General features: G+C 43.0%; 1 long non-coding RNA gene across 3 annotated transcripts in view; it reads left to right on the forward strand.

Moving 5' to 3' along the window:
• Positions 1-20,726, forward strand: part of LOC109547664 (uncharacterized) — a 68,470-nt gene that overhangs the window by 18,068 nt on the left and 29,676 nt on the right. For 2 of the 3 annotated variants that reach the window (XR_012329019.1, XR_012329020.1), the window contains exon 1: positions 10,222-16,355. This is a non-coding gene — a long non-coding RNA (uncharacterized lncRNA). The other variant, XR_012329018.1, reaches the window with a different exon arrangement.

Below are 20,726 nucleotides of genomic sequence, written 5' to 3' on the forward strand. Positions count from 1 at the left end.
TATGTCAAATCTCTTTCGTTCTTCAAACTCTCACATGAGGTAATTGACAAACTGCTCATCACCCATATCAACATTCTCCATGACTCATCAGAAACTCTAGTTTGTAAAAGTCTATCTTAAAATGCTATACTTAAACTTCAGCACACTTCTCTAGCCATGGCCGGAAGAGGAGGCTATACGTACCCTAGGCAGGTTAATAATTTTATGCCTGTTCAAATGGACATGCCCTAAATATGTGTCTGTTACGTGGAGTGGGGCTGGAAAGGTTGGCCAGCAGCAATTTTTGGTCCTCCTTATTACCCTGATCAGTTCAGGTCTTGCCCATCCATGAACACCCTACCTAGCAAATACAAGTCCTATAGATAACAGCACCCACCTCCTTGAAAGCTAGTTAGTGGCCCTCAATTATAGCTCAAACATGTCTTCAGAGAACTCAGTTCTCATGCCAGTGAGCTTATCCGAAAGTATCAGATTCAACCAAGAAATCTGGTAAATGACATTTTCTCCATCTTCTTACGCATCCTATGATAGTGAGCATCTTACAGTTTGGAGCCCTGGACACCAAACCTGGTTGACACACTCCTTAATTCAGCACTAGATCTGACCAATTATTTCCAGTATTCTGGGTTACTATATTGACTGGTCATTAAAAAAAAAAATCCTATCACAGTACGGGTCTTAGGAGATTGTGGCTAAATTAAACACACATTTTTTTACATGAATTGCCAAGCCAGTCTCCTCCTTCTGTATTTATACGTTTGACTTTTACGAGCCTGAATATAGAATTTTACATTTAGCCTAGTTGACATTCACTTTGTAAGAGTCAATGAACCATTTTAATTTGTCAAAACATTTTTGAATTTTATTCAAATATGTCAGTATAGGAAATTTTAGGCAACTGGATTGCCTCGTTAACAAAAACTTGGAGGTAGAAATTTGATCACTACATTAGGGAAATTTCTTTCTTTATGTTCTAGAGCTGTGCTAACTAAACAGTAGTCACTAGCCTCATACGGCTTTTGAACACTTGAAATGTGGCTAGTACAAATTGCGATGCGCTCTAAGTGTAACGTACACACAAAATTTCAAAGGCTGAGTACAAAAAAAGTTAAAATATCTCATTAACAATTTAAAAAAATATCAGTTACATGTTGAAATGATATTTGGGATATATTGGATTAAATAAAATGTATTATTTAATTTTTTTTTGCCTGTTTCTTTTTACTTGGTAAAATGTGGCTAGGTGAAAATTTAAAATTATATTTGTGGCTCACATAATATTTGTATTAGACAGTGTAGCTCTAGAGGGGAGGTGACTTCTAGCTTCCCTCTTCTGGAATTAGAGAATTAGAGCAGACCTGGGTTGGGCAGGAGACAGTGGAAATTTTGATGCCAGGCTCAATGTGTTGGTATGTGAATGGAGGTGAGAGTAGGAAGCAGCAGTGGGCAGCATGTGTATGTTGTGTAGATGAGTAGAAGGCTTGCAAAGGGGCAGGAGATGAGAGCTAGCGTGCAGCCAGGCAGGGAGAGGACACCCAAACTGAACAGCCATTTTTTACAATTCCCATGCAACACGATATCCCCGCTGTTGTCTGGGTTGAATGAGAGTTTATCCGTATGGCTCCCTGCACAGCTTTTCCCCCAATCCACCCAATCGGGGAAGTCTAGACTGCTCAGTCCAGCCTGGTACCTCCTCAGCTAAGCCCACGCATGCTTTTTCCTCCCCAGCAGAGGGAGGAAAAAAGGAGTGGAGACTCGTGCCCTGTTGTGTTCCCTCCTCTCCACCCAGGCAGAGCAGACATTCTCCATCTGTGAGCCCCGTGTGTGGTGAGCATGCTGTCTCGTATACAAACACAAAATGCCAAGTCAGGCTAGAGTTAATGTAGCAAAACCAGCACCCACACCTCTGTGTTGAAGGTAACCAGGTAGGCGCTCACACTAAAGCTCTACATGCTTCCATTAACTGTCAGCTCCCATGCAGACAGGAGGTGTTAGTCCTATCCAAGATGGCAGACGTCTCACACTGGCAGCCTGAAGGCTGAACGTAGCCCTCAGATAAATTTTATCTGGCTTTCATAATGTTTTAAAAAGTTGAGCCAAAAAAAAAAAGTTGAGCCAACCTTGGAAAATCAGAACATCTCACATTAAACTCTAGAGTCTGAGCTTCCGTTGAAAACTCCTAAGATAACACTGGGTCAGTGTTCCCGCAGGGTAACAATGGGCTGGAGTAAAGTCACAGTAGCCCCATTACCCCAGGCCTGTGATCAACCCTGCCAGGATCCCTGGGCACATGCACAGACGCCACCAAATCCACACATTGGAGTTGTCTAGCTGGCCCCTGGAGTCATCTGCATTCACTCCCCCTAGGTGTTCCTGATTGGAAAGCCAGAAGGAGTATGCCCTCAAGGAAGTGACATGACACAGGCTTTACCGTGATGCTTTTATTGCCAGGGAGGTACAAGAGTTAGGTGAAGGTAGAGGTTCTAGAAGGGAGAGATTAGGATCCTGGACATTGCTCCTAACTGCATGTTTCCAGTAGAGCTGGGAACAAGGGAACCTAGTTAGCCACTAGCCAAAACCCATGCAACTGTTTCAGCTTCCTTACAATATTGGACTTACCATTTAGAAGGATCAATTTTCCCTGCTAATAAAAGGAAAAACAGTGTGGCAACAGCCTGGGGTCTGTGCGGGTGGAACAGATTGCACAATGGTTTGCTGGTCTTGCCAGCTGGAAGGAGGAACACCCCGACCTCGGAGGGGTAAAGGGCAGGCCGATCACGCCCGTGTGTACTCACACCTTCTGAGGTCCAAAGAGCAGGTCGGTCCCATGCCTGTGTGTGGAGGCCTGGGGAAGAGGATGGAGAAAAAGCCTTCCTTGTTTAAAACAGTCATCTCCTATGATATTCCATATACTAGGCTTTTATTTTAAAGTAACAGAATTTTTAAAAAAAATAATAATATCAGAACAGGGATGGTAACCCAAACACAACAGCAGCTTTTTTTTTTTTTTTTAAAGCAAATTTGATAAAAAGATATTGCTTAAGAAAGACCTGAGTTTCATTCACATTCCTGAGGTAGACTCTAGATAGCTTTTATAAACTCGAGTCTACTCTGGTTGCTGATTTTGGCCTCGTTTCCTTTTAGAGAAAGAAAAGACTTTTGAAAGGCCCTCAGCCCATGGTGTGTTTTCTCTCCTAAGCAATGTCTAATTCAGGAGGCCAATTTTAGCCACACTGGGCAGGTTCCTGAAGGAGGGTCAGGTCTCACATGTTCTGTAATGACCAGTTTATATTGAGGACCAAACTGGACCCTTTTAAATGACTGTGCCCTTAGCCAGGATCTAGTTTCCCACTGACAGGGATCGTAGTGTAAGCTGATCATTAAGTCATATGTTTGTTTGCCTATTTGTTTGGAGTAGGGATGGGGCTGAAAGAAAGACCTGTTAGAAGCTGAGAGATGACTGAAATTTGACTTACATTTTATTATAAACGTGTCCAGTGATTTTCCCCTGAGTCCCAGATCTGATCCATGCAATCTAACACAAACCAGTGAAAAACAAACAAAAATGGCCAGTCCATTTTATCCCTGTTTTCCATTTTTGAAGTTTCTCCTATCCATTTTCCTTGCCCTGAGTCCAGTCTACCAGGATAGCTCTGAATTCACATCTTATTGCAGCCTTTAGTTCTAGAAGGATTGAATTTTTTCCTTTAGGGCACTACATGGACATTTATAAACTATCACCCTACATCGCCTTTGCATTGCTTGTAAGTTTCATGGTGTGGTTTATCTTTTCTTTTTCTTGAGGTTAATTTATTTTATTTTTTTAACATTTTTATTGGAGTATAATTTTTTACAATTACTTTACAATGGTGTGTTAGTTTCTGCTTTATAACAAAGTGAATCAGTTATACATATACAGATATCCCCATATCTCTTCCCTCTTGTGTCTGCCTCCCTCCCACCCTCCCTATCCCACCCTTCTAGCTGGTCACAGAGCACTGAGCTGATCTCCCTGTGCTATGCGACTGCTTCCCACTAGCTATCTGTTTTACATTTGGTAGTGTATATATGTCCATGCCACGCTCGCACTTTGTCCCAGCTTACCCTTCTCCCTCCCTGTGTCCTCAAGTCCATTCTCTATGTCTCTGTCTTTATTCCTGTCCTGCCCTTAGGTTCTTCAGAACCATTTGTGTTTTTTAGATTCCATATATATGTGTTAGCATACAGTATTTGTTTTTCTCTTTCTGACTTACTTCACTCTGTATGACAGACTCTAGATCCATCCACCTCACTACAGATAACTCAATTTCATTTCTTTTTATGGCTGAGTAATATTCCATTGTATTTATGTGCCACATCTTCTTTATTCATTCATCTGTTGATGGACACTTAGGTTGCTTTCATGTCCTGGCTATTGTAAATAGTGCTGCAGTGAACATTGTGGTACATGACTCTTTTTGAATTATGGTTTTCTCAGGGTATATGCCCAGGAGTGGGATTGCTGGGTCGTATGGTAGTTCTATTTTTAGTTTTTTAAGGAACCTCCATAATGTTCTCCATAGTGGCTGTATCAATTTACATTCCCACCAACAGTGCAAGAGGGTTCCCTTTTCTCCACACCCTTTCCAGCATTTATTGTTTTTAGATTTTTTGATGATGGCCATTCTGACGGGTGTGAGATGATATACCTCATTGTGGTTTTCATTTGCATTTCTCTAATAATTAGTGACGTTGAGCATCCTTTCATGTGTTTGTTGGCAATCTGTATATCTTCTTTGGAGAAATGTCTCTTCAGGTCTTCTGCCCATTTTTGGATTGGGTTGTTTGTTTTTTTGATATTGAGCTGCATGAGCTGTTTGTAAATTTTGGAGATGAATCCTCTGTCAGTTGCTTCATTTGCAAACATTTTTCTCCCATTCTGAGGGTTGTCTTTTGGTCTCGTTTATGGTTTCCTTTGCTGTGCAAAAGCTTTTAAGTTTCATTAGGTCCCATTTGTTTATTTTCGTTTTTATTTCCATTTCTCTAGGAGGTGGGTCAAAAAGGATCTTGCTGTGATTTATGTCATAGAGTGTTCTGCCTATATTTTCCTCTAAGAGTTTGATAGTGTCTGGCCTTACATTTAGGTCTTTAATTCATTTTGAGTTTATTTTTGTGTATGGTGTTGGGGAGTGTGTGGTTTATCTTTGACTTGTATATGCATTGTCTGCACAAATAAACTCCCAGCTCACTGAGAGTAGTGGATATATCTTGTACCTCTTTGTGTTGGCCCTGGCTCTCTGGACAGTGCTATGCACATGAAAGGTTCTCAGAAACAATTTGCTGAAAGAACAGCACCGTGATTGAGTTGGAGCATAGAATTCATACAAAATGGTTATTATCTTTGCTCCTGTTGTAGGTAAATTCAAGGGACCGGGAGATTCATTCAAACAGAAACTCAGAATAAAATATCACCTGTCTTGAGCAGGTATTCTAAACCCACAGCCCTAATAGTCTCCTCCATGACAGCAGAATGGCTTACACTGGCTTTTCTTGATTCTATTTTCCCTTATCTGTACACCCCTTACCGCACACACGCACACACGCACACGCACACACACACACCATATACACGTACCTCTCTGTTTTGGTTCTATATTCTTCCTCAGCTTTGCTTCTCTAGAAACATTCAGTTTTACAAAAACTAAACTGAGGGCCTAAGGTAAAACCTATTGAGGTGGTATTTCCCAGGAACCACACATTTAGGGAGTGGATTCTTAAGATCTCCAAATTATTTTTTAGTATTTTTAACTAAACACATCTAGGATTTAAGAGCACCAAGCCTTCATGCATTGTATACATTGCTTTACCTTTTATGCAAATACACATTTTATAAGCATTGGAAGAGCCAAGAAAGGAGAGACCTCTTGGGAAGGGAAAGTTTATTGCACACGCTCCTACAGCACCGTGGGCTGTCTGGGGCATTCTGGACAATGCAGGCAGTTGAAGAATCCACATGAGCAGGCGATCTCTTACATCTTTACAAGGCATCTCTGGAACACCCCAGCACTGCGCTTTCAGCTGGTCCTGAGACTTCCTTCCTCTGGCAAGGTCTTCCCGTCACGACGGTTCAGGATCTTTATGCTGCACATGCCCGGGGAACTTTTGAATTTATTCTCAATGCCTTCTTTTTTTTTTTTAATTAACATGCTTTAAAAGAAATTTTTGTCTCCCACCCAACAATAGCAACAGAAAAATCCACTTTACTTCAAAGTACGTGTTATGGGCTGAATTGCGTCCCCTCTAAATTTATATGTTCAAGTCCTAACCCTGACTGCCTCCGAAGGTGACTGTTTGGGGAGAGGGTCTTTTATGAAGTAGTTAAAGTAAAATGAGGTCATGTGAGTGGACCCAAATCCAGTATGACTGGTGTCCTTATGAAAAGAAGAGATTAAGACACAGAGATGTATACAGGGAAGACCATATGAAGACACAAGGAGAAGACAGCCATCTATAAGCCAAGGAGAAAGGCCCCAGAAGAAACCAAACCTTATGACAGGGCTTGTAACAGTCAGGCTTTTTAAAGTCCTATATATATAACGCTTTTGTTTTCATTCTACAATTTAAAAAAATTGTTACTTGAAACAATAAACTTGATTCCTGTGGAGCAGCAGTTCTCACCCCCAGCTTCACATTACAATCAACTAGAGAGATTTGGAGGAAAATTACTGATATCTGGGCTCTACCTCCAGAGTTTCTGGGTTACTGGTTTGTGTTGGGTGCCAGTGTCCCACCCTGGGGTGATTCTAATGTTAGCTAGGGGTGAGGAAAACTGCTATAAAAATCAGTTGATTAGTAAACCTCGGAGAATTTACAAAGAGAATCACTCTATTTCAGTCTTTTTTTTAAAAAAATAAATTTATTTATTTATCTTTGGGTACGTTGAGTCTTTGTTGCTGCACACGGGCTTTCTCTAGTTGCAGTGAGCGGGGGCTACTCTTCGTTGCGGTGCGCGGGCTTCTCATCGCGGTGGCTTCTCTTGTTGCGGAGCACGGGCTGTAGGCATGCGGACTTCCGTAGTTGTGGCTCTTGGGCTCTAGAGCGCAGGCTCAGTAGTTGCGGCGCACGGGCTTAGTTGCTCCACAGCATGTGGGATCTTCGCAGACCAGGGCTCGAACCCGTGTCCCCTGCATTGGCAGGCAGATTCTTAAGCACTGTGCCACCAGGGAAGTCCCTATTTCAGTCTTTTAGAAGACTCAGATTTCATAAATCATTGTATGTTGTTCCACCAATATAAAAGAGATTTCTTCCTCCAAATATCTCTCCATCCCTTCAGTCCCCAAATCATTTTAGCATTGCTATTGCACCATTTAGTGAGAACAGGAGCTATTTAGTAATTTCTGCATCACTGATCAATGCAAGTAACAAAATGGCAGCTGGCATTTCAGGGAGCATTTTTAAATCCTCGAGTTTCGGGAAGCATCTACATCTAGAAGGAACGCTATTGGGATAGGGGCGCTCTGTATCACCCTCATTAGCAACACAGCAACACAAGCCCTATAGAGAACTGGCCTAATTTGATGGAGCTGGGTTGAGAGCCAGTTGCCTAGAACTTGGCAGTGAATAGAAGTGCTATGGGCGCCAGTTAGCTGGAGTTGCCTTCAACCCCTAGCTGCTTAGTGGCAGCCTGTTAATGTTTGTTGGGTTTTCAATAAAGATTGATCTGACTCTGCAGACTTCTACTGTCCTTTTATTTGGTAAATCAATCCCAGTCTGGCAGTAGCACATACAGAAGATATTTTTAAAAGTCTTGGCAGAAAGTGACTTTCAAAATTCAATTCTATAATTCCAGAAGAGAAGGGGTGAAAAAAAAAAAAGTGGTGGAGTGAGATGCAAGCCCCGCCCTCAAGGCTGTGGGACATCTGAGGGGGTGAGAGGCAGGGCTGCTCCTGGGCCCGGGGATGCGCAGGCGTGGAGAGGAGTGACAGGTCATCTTACGCAGTTTTCCCCAAAGGATACAAATCTTAACGCTGTTTTCTACAATAGCTTTGAGGTTATTACGTCGGGTCTTTAATGAAAGGAAAGTAAGTAAGCAAGTGGCTAATTTGGCCGGTCAGAGAAGGAAAGAGAAGTTACAATAGTACATTCAAGCTTCACTCTGACCTTCATTGCCAGAAGCTACTGCAGCCGCCCGGGTAGACAAAAGGGCTTCAACTGGTCTCTTGAATATTCTGATTGGCTGGGCGATGTAACCGCTTAACCAATCAGATCAAGCCTCTCTGGGGCAACTCCAGACTAGTTGGAAACCGAACCTCACAATGGGCAAGATTCCCACCGCCGATTGATCTTGCGTCTAAGGAAGTATCCCGACTATAATTTCTGGCAGAAGCTGATAATGAGAGGACTTGCTAACAGCCTCATTGATAACTTGCCCCAAGTGGGACTATTCTTCCATCGGTTAGGACCACTGTTCCTGCTGTGGCGAACTGGACTGCCTGGGGCTGATAATCTGAGTTGTATCACCTGAGCTATGGCCAAAGACACAAAAAAGTTTAAGACTGTCAGTCTAATCTTCTAAGGGCTGGTAGAGCTTTGTTTAATATGGCTTACGTTCTTACAGCTTGAAAAGCCCTGCTGCCAGGGGTTCAAGAGTAGTGTTTGTTGATGCCAGCCTTTAATATCATGTCATATAGCATATCATATCAATATCATATATATTGATATATACGTATACACACACACACACACACATATATATATATATACTAGAAAAGTTAACAATAGTGTCTGTTAATGCCAGCCTTACTATATATATTATATATAATAAGCAGGACTTTTCAAGTTGAAATAAAGTCCTGCTCCCAAGGGGTTAGTAACGACGTCTGTTAATGTCATAATTTACAGGGTATCTGCCTGCCATTCCCTCTGCCTGAAACGCGTTTCTCCAGATGTCTGTATGGCTCTCTCACCGACGTCTTCAGGTCTTTACTCACAGTCACCTTCTCCTTGATCATAAGATCTAAAATTTCAAAGCTCCCCCACCGCCCACATTTCATACAGTTTTTTCTCCTTAGCACTTACACCATCTAAGGTACCATACATTTTATTTATCTGTCTTTGTCTGTCTTCCCCCACTAGACGGTGAACTCCGTGAGGACAGGGATTTCGTGTAGCTGACACATAGTAGGTAGTCAATAAATATTTGCTCAATGCATAAAAGAGTCATAGTTATTGGGGGTGTGCTGTGTTCAGGGCCCCATGCTCTTTGCCAAGCAAATGAGAGCTGACAATCTAAAACCCTCTGGCAAGTGCCAAATGAATGATCTGGATAATAAGATGAGCAGCCTTCAGAGGAGGGAAAGACCTGACCAGGTGGTCAGGGTGGGCCCTGTGGGTAAGGTGAGCCTTGAACTTGACCTTAGAAGAGGAAGGTGTTGGAAAAGTGTGGAACAAGTGGAAGGGTGTTGTTAGTGGCGGTTTTGCCTCCTTCAGTGACTTTGCTGACAAGACACTCAGCCCTGCTAGTGCAAAAGCCACGAGGGGTCTCTGATTCATGTCCCAGCCTCCACATTGGGCCTGGTGCCATCTGGGCATCCTCAGAGAAAAATGTGCAGGTGCCTTCTGAGTGTCTTGCTCACCTCCAGGCTGGGCAAGCTGTATGATTCTTCCTTTGTCATCTAATGACGAAGGGGGAACACTCATGCTTCCCTAGTGCTGGCCTTCTGGGGTGAGGGTATTTTAGGAGATGGGCAGCCTCATTTAGACAAACAGTGCACACAACACAGGCCAACTAATCCTGGGATTTTATCTCTATACATGAGGTAATGGTATCTCATTTAAAGGCATTTCTGGTATGAGTAATTAAGTATCGTGGAAGTTTACAGATAACTAAAGACTATTGTTTTTAAAACCAAGCTTTAGACCTATTGGGTGTATCTCTTGTGGAACTGAAATATAAAAATACAGAGGAAATGACTCTGAGGTTATTAGGCAGTGAGTCACTCACGAAATGCCCTCTGAGCTCTATGGGTTTTTTAGTTGTACCTGTTTCACAGCCATTTTTTTGTCTCCATCATCACTTTCAGCCTGTGGGTATCATTTTTATTTATTTTTTGTTTTTTTGTTTTTGCCTCGCAGCACCGCATGTGGGATCTTAGTTCGCTGACCAGGGGTCGAACCCACACACCCTGCAGTTGAAGTGCAGAATCTTAGCCACTGGACCACCAGGGAAGTCCCAAGGTATCATTTTTCATTCTCAGCCTTGGTTTCTGATTATCTGTGGACTGGAAATCCAAATTAAGCAGATAATTTTAGTTATTATTGAAAAAGAACATAGGCTTTGATCAAGGTCTTGGGACCTCTATGTGTGTCTCTCAGTGCCCAGATATGGGTCATCTCTGTTTGCCACTCAGCCCTCATCTTCCCCTCTAGGTTAGCCACTCAGAAGGCCCTCTTCCATACATCCTGATATTGACCTGTGGTCAAGATGAGTGACCTATGGAGAGGGAAGAAATTCTAGAGGCTGAAGAGAAGGAAGACTGAGAAGTGAGGGGTGTGGACAGTGAAAGTGCACAAACACCCCACAAAGTGGGATCTCTGTATGAATATGAGGTTTTAGTCTAAAAAAAATTTATTGAGATATAATTGACATGTAACATTATATTCGTTTTAGGTGTATAATATAATGGTTTGATATGTGTATATATTGAGTGCTTGTGATGAGAATTTTCAAGATGTACAATCCTAGCAACTTTCAAACATGCAATATGGTATTGTTAACTATAGTCACCATGCTATACGTTTTATCTCCAGAACCTATTTCTCTTCTAACTGGAAGTTTGTACCTTTTGGTCACGTTCAGCCATTTTTGCCCACCCTCCACTCCCCGCCTCTGTCAACCACCAGACTGTTCTCTGTATCTATCAGTTCATTTACAAAAATCATACAGTATTTGTCTTTCTCAGTCTGACTTACTTCACTTAGCATAATGCCCTCAAGATCCATCCACGTTGTTGCAAAAGGCAGGATTTCCTTCTTTTTTGTGGCTGAATAATACCCCATTGTGTATATACACCACATCGTCTTTATCCATTGATCTGCCAATGGACACTTAGAGGGTTTCCATGCCTTGGCTAATTGTAAATAATGCTGCAATGAACATGAGGGTGCAGGTGTCTTTTCAAGATAGTGTTTTTGTTTCCTTTAAATAAATACCCAGAAGTGGAGTTGCTGGATCATACGGTAGTTCTATTTTTAATTTTTCAAAGAAACTCCATACTGTTTTCCATAGGGGCTACACCGATTTACATTGCCACCAGCAGTGCACAAGTGTCGCCTTTTTTCCACACCCTCATCAACACTTGTTACGTCTTATCTTGTTGATAATAGCCATTCTGATCAGATATATGATGCAGACATTTCTTCCATTATGTAGGTTGCCTTTTCATTTTGTCGATGGTTCCTTTGCTGTACAGAAGCTTTTTAGTTTGATGCAGGCCCATTTGTTTATTTTTACTTTTGTTGCTTAGTTCTTATTTTTTGTTGTCTACTTTTGCCACGTTGTGACTGACTCTTCTTTTGTCCAAAAGACAGGACACTGGCTGGTTAATTATGAAAGTAACATTCACCACACAAACCCAGCAGAAAGATTGTGGGGAGAACCATTTCAGTTTAGGGTTAGACCCACCAGTTAGCGTTTCTCTTCCCTTGCAGTTGAAAACACCTTAATATTGTGACAGATATTTAACAAGGATAAGATGATAGTGGGAGACTCCTTCCATACAAACCCAATCTCCCCTAGATTTGGAGTCTCAATTAGAAAAAATTAACTTCAAGAAAACAGTTTACCAAAAATGTTTAAATTCCTAGGTGAAAGAGGCTTTCTTACTCTTTTCTTTTTTTCTAGGCTCTGACCCCATGGAATAACAGAGACCCTATTTAGGGACAGTTAGTTTTGCTGCCCAGAAGATTCTCTCTCTTCTTTGGTGGGCTTTTAGAAACCTTTGGGTTACTTGAATCCCAAATTAACCCATGTTGTGCAACATGTAATCAATTAGGGAGATTTTTCAATGGAAATCATCCGATTTTGTAAGAATTGGTTGACACTTTTCCCCTTTCTAATATGATACACTTCCATAGCTTCATTCATTCCTCTCCTAATACTCTCTCAAATAGAAGTTTCAAATCATTTGCCCTTTAGCAAGTGTTTTCTCCTATCTTGTGATTTACTCCTGTAACATTTAAAGTAGACTCTACAGTTTACTGGAAGGTGTGACTATGATGCAAATTCAGCCCTCCTGGCCTGTTCACAATGGAAGTTTTGCCGTAAAAGATGAATTACGATGTAATAGCTGAGTAGAACTAAAAAAGTCAATGCAGTTGCCCTTTGGTGCATTTGGGGCCTAATGATATTTAAGTCAATATGGCTGAAAAAGAAAAATAAATGTCAAACCAAATACCAAAGAATGAATAACCTACTGCAAGATTGCTAGAATCATAAGCAGTTACCGATGCTCTAAGATTGCTCTGAGAGCCCCGTCGATACACTAGTCTCACGGTAATTAAAAAATTCTAAAAAGCCAATACTTATTTTGTCAAAGACACAAATGGAAATCCAACCTGGAATGTGAACAAATTAAGAGTTCTGATTGTGCTCAAGCTGGGGCAGTTAGCAATTATTCTTGAAAGAATATTTCTGTCGAGAACTTTCTTCTAAAACTCAAAACACTAGAGAATCACACAAGCTGGAAAGGACTTAAGAAACTATTTAGTTGCTTCGTTTTATATATTTGGAAGCTGTGGCTCAGAAAAGTTACATGACTTGTCCATGGTCACGTTGCCGTGTGACTGTGACTCTTGGCTGGCCCGGTGATCTTTAAATTTGCTTATCTTGAGGTCCTTGTCTTATGTATCATCCCAATTCTCTCTTCTATTGTAAAAGAGCTCCTCCTTTAAAAAATCTTGTCTCTTTGGCATATTAATTATTTTAAGCTGGTTATTTTCTAGGAAACAGCAGACATGGGAAAAATTCTGAAAACTAATTAGGAGTTACCCTTTTGTAAGAAACGTTTATATTTGTAAGGGAAATCTCTATATGCAAGGGTGTCTCCTTCCATGTACCAGGAAGAGAAAGATGACCAAATCTCTAGAAATTCTTAACCATGAAGAAGGCAATGACTTAAATCTGCATAACGCCCTTACCATTGTTTACTGTGCTTTTCCTGATAAGCTCCCATCAGAGAGTTACTGACTCTCCCATCCTCAACATCCTCTTTTGTCTTTAGCTGAAGCTGGTATTTAAGATGAGGGCTCAGTTCTCCTTTGTCTCTCCCGTGTATTCACGTGACTCAACTTTTTGTTTGATTTTCTCCTGTTAATATGTCTCATGTCAATTTACTTCTTAGACCAGCCCGAAGAACTTAGAAGGGTAGAGGAAAATACCTTCCTCCTTGATACAGTGTTATAATGTAAGTGTTGAATGGATGTCCCCTTGGCTCTAACACATAAATAAGTAAGGTGAATTCTACAGAGAGATAATAGGCCATAGGGCTTTCAGTGAGGCCAGACTGGCAGCTCCTCCGTAGGAGCTGGATAAGGGCTCACAGGTGTTCAGTGAAAAAGATAGCAATCCAACATCCACAGCCTACACAGGAATAAAAGAAACCAAGGAAACTGAGTATTCACAGCCCTTTAAATAAGAAGGCCAGGCCCATATCAAAAGCCAGAGAACAGAGATGGAAGAACTTGAACACCAAAGATAGGAAAATGGACAAAGATATCAGAAGGATGAAGAAAGAGGGTGACATCAAAGATGACCAGATGTTGTCAAAAGGCTGGGAGTAAAAAGCAAGCACTTGATCCCAAGCTGGTGAGTAAACAGAATGGGCCAACTGGTAAACCTTTTGGCCCTAGGATTATGTTGGGTCTAGTGGAGAAATCTTGGTCTCAAAGTCGAGTCCCAAATCTAGCCATGCCTTCTTCATCCATTGATTCGTTCATGTAATATTTATGAACACACACTGTGCACCAGGAGCTCTATTACGTGCTAGGGGATAAATCCATGAATAAGACAGACATAGTTCCTGTCTTTACAGTCTATCAGGGAGACAGACATCGCCTAAATCACTACACAAACAATCATTTATTTACCTTGTGGCAAAAGTTATGAAAGGCAAGCACAGCATACAGTGAGAATTCATAAAAGGGGCATCTCACTTTGCTTGAAGACACGGGGAAATTGTGGTATCAGTTTTTAAAATGGAAACAAATATCTAATGGAAGGCAGGTAATTTGCATTTTAGGTTTATAAACACACCAACCGTTACTAAACAGTAATATCAAACAGAATCGTATACCTGAACGGACCATGTGTACTAGAAACCCAGTGAGGAGGGGGAGAAAGGGACTCCACTGGGGAAGCCAGAGGACACAGGAGAAGTTGGGTCCCCAGCGCTGCTGGATGAAAGCAGAGGTGAAGCTCCTTCTCACTTTCACTTAGAACCAGAAATAGGTCGCTGAGCATGAATAAGGCTGCAGTGCAGCCAATCAGTCTCTGTCTGAACTCAATGCCCCGGTTCTGGTTCCCAGCCCGCGTTTTGGTTTCCCTGGTACTGAGGACTGCCGTGCACCCTACTTCCTTCTCAGCCCGGTTAACCCAGCTTCTCTGAACTGTCCCCAGGCTTCTGGATATTGCTCACCTATGTGCTGGATCTCTGCAGGTAAGAATCAGGACTGGACAAAGTCTGGGTCTTACGCGGTGATGCCTTGCTGCTTAGAGACTGATCCTTCTGTTTTTGATGTATCTTTGAATTCATTCTCCCATGGCCAGACCCCACAGCACTACAGAATTCCCAGGATGTCCACCCCTGTAAGATCAGGTACTAGAACTCCAGGTTCTGCTACTTCAACTGGATTCCTTGCAAGCTCATGACTGTGTATGACTCGATCCACAGTCATGAGTCTTTTCCTAGGTAAAGTGAGTAAATCAATCAATCTGTATTTTAACAGATACCTTCTGAAAACATGCTTCAGCCAAAAGTGGAATTCTAATGGTAGACGCGTGGGCATGGTGGGTTGTTAGAGCAGAGGTTTGTGGGTGGGGGACTTTGGGTACCTAAGTAGCGCACCACACGCTGGATCAACAACCCCCATCCATCCCTTACGGATACAGCAGACACGCCCTCCAAGAGCCAAAGTGGGTGTGCAGAACGCATGTCCTAGAAAGGAAGAGAACTTGGTAATGGTTTCTTAGGAGAAATAAACCCCAAGTGGAAGTGGACATTTGAGCAGAGTTTTAAAAGAAAAGTCAGGCTGGCACACCGGAAGCCTCCTGGGGTGAGGTTGAACCTCTGCAGAGCTCTAGTTTCTCATTGCCCATCTTGTTTTCCTCAGTTACAAATCAGTCTGGCCCTTCCCTGTTTTCTTTCATCATCCTCCATCCTTAGAGAGATCATCTCAGCCCAGAGACAGACAGCTATTATTCTGGTTTCTGGTTTGTATTGTGTTAACTGCCTGAGAAGATGTGCTGTCCGTCTCCTCGGGTATAAAATGGGGATAACACCCCTATCCTGGTATGGTTGTTATAAGGCGGGAACGTGAGGGGAATTAAACAAAGTTGAGTTCCTGCCCCCTTGCCAAAAATACTTTGACTAATTTCGAATACTTTGTTCAGTGATTATTTATTGAGCACCTACTATGGGCCAGGCACTGTTCCGAGTACCGTAGAGGTAGCAGTGGATAAGATAAAGTTCCTGTCGTTGTAAGGCTGACTTTCTATTGGGAAGAAATAGGCAAGGACCTGGTAAGCAAATACATAATATAAACTCAGATCATCAGTGAAGATAACAAATAGGACAATGAAGTAGAGAATGACTGTGGGGTTGGAAGGATCACATACACATCTTTCCATGCTAAGCTAAGATTTTAAACCAGTGTGCTCAATTTTCCCATAAGTGACCAAACTGATAAATACAGTGATTAATACTCCAGGACTGACTACTACCAGATCATCTTCCAGACCATGGGTCCTGAATGGGGGTGGCAGACCTTAGTCTCTGCCTTCAAGTTGCATTTGCATAGCAGGCTGATCAGAGGGCCCGGATGTAACTTGCCATCTCAGTAGACCCTGATGTCCACAGAGGGGCCACATGAGGTTAAACCCAGGACCAGGTATTTCAGGGGTGGCTGGCAGGGCTCTGCCTGGTTGTACACAGAACACCAAAAGTTAAACTGAGGTGTCTGACCCCTAGGTCCTTGGAGCCCCGGAGAGGCTACTGCTTTGTGTAGATGAAGCTAAAGCCAGAATCGTGACTGAATTACAACCAGGAAACCACGTGTGGCAGCTGAACTGCTGGAGGTGTTGAGCCAGGACAGAGCAGCTCGTAAGTTTCTGGGAAGCCTGGATTTTCTCAGTGTCTAGGACTGATGTAGCCCAGCCCATCAGCTCTGCATCCTCAGGCGAAGGAGCTGGAAAAAGAAGCCATGTGCCACACTGGCATGTTTTCTGTGTGTGTATGTAAATGACCTTGTTTTAGGGATGAAAAGAATACTTCAATGGTCACTTTTAGATAAGAAGAGTCCTGTGGTTTGTTATTCAGGCCAAAGTCTCTCCTCTCCTTTTCTTATATAATCAAATCAAATAGAGTTTCATCCTGAAACTAGGGAAGAGGCAATAAGCTGGAAAACTCTTTGGCCAGTTGTCAACTTTGGGATGAATTTTTTTTTTTTTTTTTTTTTGCGGTACGCGGGCCTCTCACTGTTGTGGCCTCTCCCGTCACAGAGCACAGGCTCCGGACGCGCAGGCTCAGTGGCCATGGCTCACGGGCCCAGCCGCTCTGCGGCATGTGGGATCTTTCCAGACCGGGGCACGAACCCGCGTCCCCTGCATCGGCAGGCGGACTCTCAACCACTGTGCCACCAGGGAAGCCCTGGGATGAAATTTTTTAAAAAACACAAAAATTCCAGTCTTTCCTTTCTTATGGAAATCTCAAGTTCCCTTTCTGAACTGTAGCTTTTCCAAGGTTATAGCGTATCAGTTCTTTGAGAAGATCTACTTCTTATCTCCCACCCCCAGTGTATTTATTCACAGATTTATTTATTTTTTAATCTACTGACTGACTCATATATGTTTATAACGGCTGTTGGTTGTACAGCAGAGTTCTCGGCCTTATTAGGTTTATGATCCAGAAGGGGACACCAAAGCCACTTCACTTACAGAACCATGGGCTATTGAAGTTGGAGTCTTTGATGTTTCTGCTGCAAAGGAAAACCTAGAGAGAGAGAGAGAGAGAGAGAGAGAGAGAGAGAGAGAGAGAGAGAGAGAGAGAGGGAGAGAGGACAGTATCTGGGAGAGTAGCCACTCAAACCTTTATCAGCTGAAAGAATCAGAGCACTGTTTGAGCCTCAGCAGAGCCCACTGAGAAGGCATGAGCCCAGGTGGCTGTGCCAGGGCTGGCGGGCAGCAGTGAGGTACAGAAGAAAGGACGGCTCCTGGGAGTGAGAGAGCTGGATTCTAGGTCTGCCCCTGTATTCCATAACAACTCCTAGAGCCCAGCTTTCCACCTGAAGTGAGAGGCTCAGATGCTGAGGAGGCCTCTCATTACTACGCTCTTCAGCCATGCTCATCGATGGAGTCACAGACTAACTCAGAACTCGCTTCAATCAACATCCCACCCTCTAGCACTGGGGAGAAATGAATCTGTTTTAATATAGAAAGTTCTGTGGTTGGTTGAGTGGTACTATCTATGCCTTACACAGAGAACAGTTGACAAAGGATTAGAAAACAATGCACAGGACTTTTAAAACTATAGGAATGTAAGCTAAGTTCCCCTCGATTCATGAAGCGTTTCAGGGCCTAATAACTATTCCCATCGATTTAGGAAAGGCCCAGCAGCAAGTTACTGTACCTAGTTAGGCCTTTTCCTCCTACTTGTTATGGAACTTAGGCCTTAAAAGAATCTTCAGGGCTTCCCTGGTGGCGCAGTGGTTGAGAGTCCGCCTGCCGATGCAGGGAACACGGGTTCGTGCCCCGGTCCGGGAAGATCCCACATGCCGCGGAGCAGCTAGGCCCGTGAGCCATGGCCGCTGAGCCTGTGCGTCCGGAGCCTGTGCTCCGCAACGGGAGAGGCCACAGCAGTGAGAGGCCCGCATACCGCAAAAAAAGAAAAAAAAGAATTTCCATTATCATCCAAGCTCAGGTGAAGAAAAAGTTGAAGCAGCATTTCCAAGTTGACACGGCTGGTTAACGGAAAGCCAAGAAGGAAACGAAGTGCTCTCTGTTCTCAGGCCCTGTGTGTGCCTTGCTACTGTTTACAAACTTCACACAACACATGTACTTTATGCTTTGCCATGGCCTGGCCCTGAGGCAAGAACCAGAGGGCCCTCATCCTCGTGGGGAAGATAGAAAATAAGTGGACAAGGTCATTCCAGGTGGCCACAGGTGCTATGAAGAAAGCCCATCACAAGAATGTGATAAAACACTGGATAGTTAGTTAGTTTGTTTTGTTTTTTAGTTTTTATTGAAATGCAGTTGATTTACAGTACTGTGTTAGCTTCAAGTGTACAGCAAAGCGGTTCAGTTATATATATATATATTCTTTTTTCAGATTCTTTTCCATTATAGGTTATTACAAGATATTGAATATAGTTCCCTGTGCTATACAGTAGGTCCTTCCTTGTTGGTTATCTATCTTATATATAGTGGTGTGTATCTGTTAATCCCAAACTCCTAATTTATCCATCCCCCCACTTTCCCCTTTGGGTAACCGTAAGTTTGTTTTCTATGTCTGTGAGTCTATTTCTATTTTGTAAATAGGTTCACTTGTATCATTTTCTTAGATTCCACATATAAGTGATGTCATATGATATTTGTCTTTGTCTGACTTCACTTAGTATGATAATCTCTAGGTCCATCCGTGTTGCTGCACATGGCATCATTGCATTCTTTTTAATGGCCGAGTAATATTGCATTGTGTATATGTACCACATCTTCTTCATAAACACTGGATAGTTGAGACTGGAGGTCAGGGAAGGCCTGTCTGCATAGATGCCCTTCAGCTGCGTTCATCGGTGAATCCTTAGACTCCCTCGGAGCTCACTTAGGACACACACTGCCATCCAACGCGGTTCAAGTCTGTAGCACGTTGTGAGTTTCTAGATACCATCTGAGTTGAGGCCTGCATGATGTGGAGCCAACCACGTGGATTCCTGCAGAAGAGTCTTCCAGGCCAAGGGAACAGCCAGTGCGGGGCCCACAGTTGAGGGCAACGAGGAGACAAAGTCTGGTGTGGCTGTGGTTTGGGGACCAAGTCAGAGAGTGGCGTGTAATGAGGTCAGAAAAGTCAGCGGCGTCCAGAACTGCAGAGCCCTGAAAGGAGTTTGAGTTTTATTTTACGTGCAGTCGGGAGACTTTGAAGGGCATTAAACAGGGTAGTCACGGGATCCGATATATATTTTCGAAAGATTGTTCTGGCTGTTGTGTGGAGAATGGACGTGGAGGGGCAAAGAGAAATAGGGAGACCAGTTAGGAGGCGGGTGGGCGAGTACAAGTGAGGGCGATGGTGGCACGGACGAGGGAAGTGGAAACGGAGATGGGGGTGAATGGAAAGATTTAGGGTACGTGTTAGAAGTGGCACTGGTAGGACCTGCTGACAGGGTGTAAAGGAAAAGGAGAAATCAAGGAAGCCAGCGGATGCAAAGACTGGGGGGCAGACAGGTGTTTTAGCTGGAAATGACAAGTTCAGTTTTAAATACAGTAAGTTGACATTGCTTGTGAGACATACATTCCTTTAAACATTCTCTGATATAGTCTAGGTTTGCCTCTATTTGTCTGAATTAAATGAGCTTCCTGTGTCATGCTCTAGAAACTCCACTCAAGTTCCTGCCTGAGATTCTGGACAAGAGTTGGTTGTTCTTTAATGGCAACAGTGATGTCATAGACTTGAGAAGATGTCCTAATTTTCCATTTCGAGAGGCCCCTCCTGGTCTCTGGTTGTGTTCAGCTTTTCTTTCCCTTTATAGACCTCCCCGGGGCATCTGCATTGCAGATGGGAGAGGCAGTGGGGCAGGTAGACCAAGGACACCCAGAAGGCAGAGAGACAACTGGGTCATAGACCCCAACATGCGACCCTCAGTTACCCTGGATTGGGTGGTTAGCATTTGGGCTTCTTTCTATTTAGGTTGGGGATAAACAGTGGATAATCAAAGAAAAAGAGAGCATATGAGATGAGATGTTTAGTTTGCAGAAAGTTGAGGTGGGAGAGAAAGCCAGCAGCCCGTCAGGAAAGAGGGGAGGGAGTCAGGATTGCCTGTGCATCTGATGGAAAGAACCCAGTGGAGGGTCTTGAAGAACCAAATAGATGAGCTCATTTCCTCGAGGACCAGGAATCTGGAGAAAGGATGCATTCTAACTTGAGTGTGGAAGATACAGGTTACAACTATGAAGAGATATGAGCTTCCCAGATAAGCAGGTAGCAGAAGATCTGGGCTGAGGGTAGAGGGTAGATTTCAAGGACTAAGCAATGCAGTCTAGCTTTGTTTTCAGTTTTTTGTTTTGTTTTGTCTTTTTCTGTTCTTGTTTTTTAGTGCAAACTAAAGCAATCTCTAGAGGCAAATGACCTGAATGCTTAAGACCAATATATATGGTTTTTCCCCAAGGATCTTTATATCACTGATATTCCTACTGTCATCACATGGCTGGAATTTAGTGTCTGCTCACTAATTTCAGTTCGTGAAATGGTAAAGACCATGGGCAC

This window comes from Tursiops truncatus, chromosome 21 (assembly GCF_011762595.2).
Source record: "Tursiops truncatus isolate mTurTru1 chromosome 21, mTurTru1.mat.Y, whole genome shotgun sequence".
NCBI classification, from domain to species: domain Eukaryota; kingdom Metazoa; phylum Chordata; class Mammalia; order Artiodactyla; family Delphinidae; genus Tursiops; species Tursiops truncatus.